Below are 6,118 nucleotides of genomic sequence, written 5' to 3'. Positions count from 1 at the left end.
CTGTGTACAACATTCTCCTGGTTCTGCTCACTTCACTATACATGGGTTCATACAAATCTTTCCAGGCCTTTCTGAAATCATCCTCTTGTCATTTCTTATAGCACAATAATATTCCATCACCATCATATACCACAGCTTATTTAGCCATTCCCCAATTGATGGGCATGCCTTTGATTTATAGTTCTTAGCCACCACAAAAAAAAGCTGCTATAAATATTTTTGTACAAATAAATCTTTTTCTCTTTTTTGGGATGTCTTTGGGATATAAACCTAGTTGTAGTATTGCTGGATCAAAGGGTATACACGATTTTATACTCCTTTGGGCATAGTTCCAAATTGCTCTCCAGAATTGTTGAATCCATTCACAACTCCACCAACAGTGGATTAGCATCCCAAATTTTCTCACATCACCTCCAATATCCAATATTTTCCTTTTTTGTTATATTTGCCACTCTGATAGGTGTGAGGTGATACCTCAAAGTTGTTTTAATTTGCATTTCTCTGATAAATAGTGATCTAGAGCATTTTTTCATGACTATAGATAGCTTTGATTTCTTTGTCTGAAAACTGCTTGTTCATATCCTTTGATCATTTATCAATTGGAAAATTACTTATATTTTTATAAATTTGACTCAGTTCTCTATATATCTGAGAAATGAGACCTTTATCAAAAAATACTTGTTTCAAAAATTCTTTCCCAGTTTTCTGCTTCCCTTATAATCACAGTTACATTAGTTGTGTTTGTGCAAAACCTTTTTAATTTTATATAATCAAAATTATCTATTTTATATGGTGGGGGGGGAGGACAATAAGGGTTAAATGACTTGCCCAGGGTCACACAGCTAATAAGTGTCAAGTGTCTCAGGCCAGATTTGAACTCAGGTTCTCCTGAATCCAGGGCTGGTGCTTTATCCACTGTGCCACCTAGCTGCCCCCTATTTTACATTTTGTATTGCTCTCTATATCTTCTTTGGTCCTAAATTCTTCCTCTGTCCATAAATCTGACAGATAAACTTCACCTCCCAATTTCTGAATTTAGGCCTTTCTAAATGAAGACCAAGATTATATTCGCTTTTTTTGTATGCCACATCACATTACTGACACATTGAACTTACAGCCCACTAAAAGAACCCCAGGCCTTTTTTCAAAACAATTGCATCTCCCATCTTGTACATGTGAAATTGATTTTTTGTACCTAAGTATGAGTTTACATTTATTCCTATTGAACTTCACTTCATTAGATTCATGCCTGTGCTCCTTTTTCTATACCTGGAATATTGCTGTTGCCACTTGATGAAGAGGACCAATGACATCATGAAGTGATGTCTAAACATCTGTGTGAATTGAATTTAAGTAAGGCCGAGAGGTGCGAAGTCACCAACCTCACTATCTCCTCCTCCAGAAATCCAGTGGCAAGACAAAAGTCAGGAAGACTGGTGAAGGCTTGGGATACAGTGGATGACCTTGGCTTCTTCAGTGTCTGACCAAGCTCCAGGCACTCCACAGTGCCTGCTTCAGGTGCCTTGTTGGCCTTTGGAACAAATTGTTCTCATCTGCCTGTTCTGACTGGGAAAGCCTTTATGTGCTTGGGGTCGACATCCCCCTAATTCACCACTGGATTTAAGGCCCATTGGTTACACTCAATCAACCTAGTTTAGCCCCTCTACTGAGACAGTCTTATGGGGGGGTGTGGCTGCTATGCATGCTACAGCTTCTGCGAGCCACAGGTGAGAGTTGGATGAAGGTGATACCAAAGGTGGATGAATAGCCCTGAAAAGGACTTAACCTGGAATATAGTGGAAAGAGCATTGACTCTGAAAGTCAACCCGGAGTCAAACCCAACCTCTGACATTTATTACCTAGTTAAACTTGAACAAGTCATTTATCCTCCCTATGCCTCAGTTTCCTTGAGGGAATTGGACTAAATAGCTTCTAAAGTCCCTTTCAATCCTTGATCTATGAACCTATAAGATCTTATATGCATTGGAGTGATTTTATTCAGGCATGTCCTCCATCCATGAGTGTAGATAATAACCCATCCATGACTTTCCATGTTGGACGATTTTTTTGTCCACGTTCTTCTATAAATGCTCCTTCAAAGTTCTCCTGAACATGCCTGGAGGTCTTACTCTAGGTTTTTCTTTTGGATACTAGGTTTTCACAACACTTAAACAACACATCATGTTACCCTTTCCTCTTTTTTTGAGGTGCAATGAGGGTTAAGTGACTTGCCCAGGGTCACACAGCTAGTAAGTGTCAAATGTTTGAGGCTGGATTTGAACTCAGGTCCTTCTGAATCCAGGGCCAGTAATTTATCCACTGCACCACCTAGCTGCCCCCACCCTTGCCTCTAAATACATGAAACCCACTTACTCTCCCCATTATACATGTCCTTGTCTCCTTGCACACAGTTTGTTATTGGTGTAACAGAAGAAAGATGCTCAGCTTTGCCTCTTGGTGAGTTATACAGAGGATGCACAGCTATTCCCTGCTTGGTTCTAATCCCAAATATGGATGTTTGGGAGCTTCTTTATATGCCATGATGAAGCAAAGGTTGGTATTATGTGATGGAGAAAAGTCTTCCAATTGTCATAAGAGTTGGAATAACTCAGGAGGTGCAGAGGGAACAAAGTGTGTATACAAAAGGGACAACCAGCTCTTCAAGTTCTGGCCCTGTGACTGGCAACATGGCTAAACGCACCAAGAAGGTCGGAATTGTTGGTAAATATGGAACACGTTATGGTGCATCCCTCAGAAAAATGGTGAAGAAAATTGAAATTAGCCAGCATGCCAAGTATACCTGCTCCTTTTGTGGCAAGACCAAAATGAAGAGATGGGCTGTGGGTATCTGGCATTGTGGATCTTGTATGAAAACAGTAGCTGGTGGTGCATGAACCTACAATACCACCTCTGCAGTTACAGTCAAATCTGCCATCAGAAGACTGAAGGAATTGAAAGACCAGTAAAATCCAATCCCCATCAAATATCTGTAGCCCATAGTCCAACAATAAATTGGTTAATTTATGTAATTAAAAAAAAGGGACAGCCTGCCTACCTCTATATGGCTTTTCTTTACTGGCCAGGAGTTAGGCAGGATTGCTTTAAGCTGCCATATGGGGGAAAAGCATCTGGCCTCATTCCCCTCCACCCCCAGCCACCAAGTGTCTGTAAGTTCATGACTCTTTATTTGTAGTGATCCTTTTCTGACCTTAAGTGACTGAGTAGTCCAAGATGGGAGTCCCCAGGTGATCAGGTGAGTTTGGGAGATCCAAGGGTCCCATCAAACATTCCAGGAATGACCAGAAGTGATGAACATAGCTGTTGATGCTACCATGAAGTAGTAACCAATGACAAAGAAGGTTGCTGCAGACTCATGTGAAGTCAGTCACCCTCCTAAAGTGGCTTCAGGAGGCATGACCCTTGGAGAAGGGCCAGATAGAAAGGAACCAACACTTAGAGCTTAGCAGAGAGCTACACTAAAAAGGAACTTAATAAGGATGGCATGAAAAAAAGAGGGCTTCCTGAACCAGGAGACAGCAGGTGCCCCTTTGCTACATGTATTCTCTACCTGGGTGCCTCATTACCATTATGCTTTCAGTTTGAGTTCTCTCTCTGCAAAGATTTTATGTGTGTTGCAAGGAGAGAATATGTTCCTCAGAAGGGAAGAATGTTTTTATAGCTACTGTTCTTACTATACCTTCTCAGTAAATACCTCTTCTAAAAGCTAATGGAGTTCAACTGTTTCTGATTCATAATGGGATGCATACCAGTGGGGGCCCAGGAACTACCATGTTAGAGGTAACTCCTCAGGGTAGCTTCTACATCGCTGAGGAGCAGTTACCACACTCTGGGCACCCCAACTTGTGAGTGTCCCAATACCTAGTTGGGACAGAGAACCCAAAGAGGAGATGCTACATTGGCAATATGTCGTAGCTTATGCTAACCAGTGATCTTTGAGTTACCTGAAACTTTGATTCTTCAAAACTTCAAGACCCTGCTCCAATGTCTTTCACAAAAAACATCTTTTTTTCTAAATCTCCATCCTCTTTGTGCCTTCTCCCCCAGTTACTTTGTCCTTATTTTGCATATATTTTGTTGTTCAGTCATTTCAGTCATGTCCAACTCTTCATGAGCCCATTTGGTATTTTGGCAAAGATACTAGAATGGTTTGCCATTTCCTTCTCCAGCTCATTTTACAGATGAGGAAACTGAGGCAAATGGGATTAATTGACTTGCCTAGAGTCACACAGCTAGTAAGTGTCTGAATCCAGATTTGAACTCAGGTCTTCCTGACTCTAGGCCTATCCACTTCACCACCTAGATGCCTCAATATATTTTGTATAAACATCTAAAAGTTAGAATGTATATGACTGATACAGCATATGTATATGTGTATATATGTATGTTTAGGTATATGTATGTGTGTATATATATTTTATATACATGCATTAAAGACCTGAGATTGAACATCATCTCTGCCACTTTCTTTTTGTTTGTTTGGTTTTTTGTGGGACAATGGGGGTTAAGTGACTTGCCCAGGGTCACACAGCTAGTAAGTGTCAAGTGTCTGAGGCCGGATTTGAACTCAGGAACTCCTGAATCCAGGGCCGGTGCTTTTATCCACTGCGCCACCTAGCTGCCCCCTGCCACTTTCTACTTAAACCACCTTTAGGAAGTTATTTCTCCCTCCCTAATCCTTAGTTTCCCTATCTGAAAAAAATTAGGGGTTTGGATCGCTAAAGATCCCTTCCAACTTTAAATTACATTCTGGGTCCCACTGACATCTACACTATTTGTTCTTGGTAATTGTAAGCTGCTTTCAATAGTCATTGAGAAATTCTCTTGTTTTAAACATTCTTCCCCGAACCCCCTCCAGCAAAAGCCTCGCCACTTTCTCCCTCAGCTTACCCATAACACTCCCAGCCCACTCCCTGCTTTGTCATTGACTCACTGCTAACCCATCTACCCTTAGCCTTCTGTTCTTCCTCCTGCCTTGAATTTTCAAATGTCACATAAACAATGTGACAAGGAAAAACACTGATGAGAACATCGTGAGAGGATTAGTTGAAGGAACGGAAGATGTTTCACCTGGAGAAGACTGATCTGAGAGAAGAACGTGGTCACTCTAGCATTATTGGAGTTTCTAGTATTGGAAGTGTTGAAAGGGCTACCATGTGGAAGAAAGAAAGGTAGTCTTGTTTTTCTTTTTTTGTTGTTTGGTTTTTTGTTTGGTTTTTTTTGGGGGGGTTGAGAGGCAATGGGGGTTAAATGACTTGCCCAGGGTCACACAGCTAGTAAGTGTCAAGTGTCTGAGGCCGGATTTGAACTCAGGTACTCCTGAATCCAGGGCCGGTGCTTTATCCACTGCACCACCTAGCCACCCCGTAGTCTTGTTTTTCTTAGTCAGAACTAGGGATAAAGTGGAAGAGAGGCAGATTTAGGTTCACTAGAAAGAGAAATCTCCTAACAGAACCCTCCTAAAGTACAATGGGATACTTTATGAGGTAGTTTTCCATCACTTGTAGTCTCCAAGCAAAGGCTGGATGGCAACTTGTCAAGGATGCTGACAAGGGAATTGCTGTTCAGGTATGGATTGAATTAGTTGGCCTCTTAGGCCACCTCCAGCTCTGAGAGACTAAGATGTGTGATAATCTCCCCCAGAACACATGGTCTACCCTGAGTTGAGCTACTGCTTTGATTTCTTCCATTCAGGGCAAACTCAGCTGAGCAGAGAAGGAAGAGGGGAGGTGAGAGAGCCCCAGGTCAGAGGCAATCACTTCAGGAGAGAGGCTGGCACACATTGGTGGTTCTTCTATCCCTTCCCTTTTCTTGGTGTTCTCATTGGCATCCAGAGATTGAAACACTATGTCCATGCTGATGAATCTCCGATCTATATTTCCTGCTCCAACTTTTCTACTGACTTCCAGTCTCAGGTCTTTAACTGCTTTGTAGACATCTTAAATTCGTTATGTCCAAAACAGAACTTATCATCTTTCCCCTTAAACCCTTGCCCTCAGAAGAGGTAGAAACCTTCCCCATTAGAGGGCAACACCATTTCCTCCCAGTCCCTCAGGCTCACAACCTAGGAGTCATGCTGGATTCCTCACTATCTCTCACC

At 41.8% G+C, this 6,118-nt stretch overlaps 1 pseudogene; it reads left to right on the top strand.

The window, feature by feature from the left end:
- Nucleotides 1–2,679: 2,679 nt before the first annotated feature.
- Nucleotides 2,680–2,966, top strand: LOC122743233 (annotated as a pseudogene).
- Nucleotides 2,967–6,118: the final 3,152 nt, after the last annotated feature.

This window comes from Dromiciops gliroides, chromosome 2 (assembly GCF_019393635.1).
Source record: "Dromiciops gliroides isolate mDroGli1 chromosome 2, mDroGli1.pri, whole genome shotgun sequence".
Classification (NCBI taxonomy): domain Eukaryota; kingdom Metazoa; phylum Chordata; class Mammalia; order Microbiotheria; family Microbiotheriidae; genus Dromiciops; species Dromiciops gliroides.
This window is presented reverse-complemented; position numbering and strand designations above follow the sequence as displayed.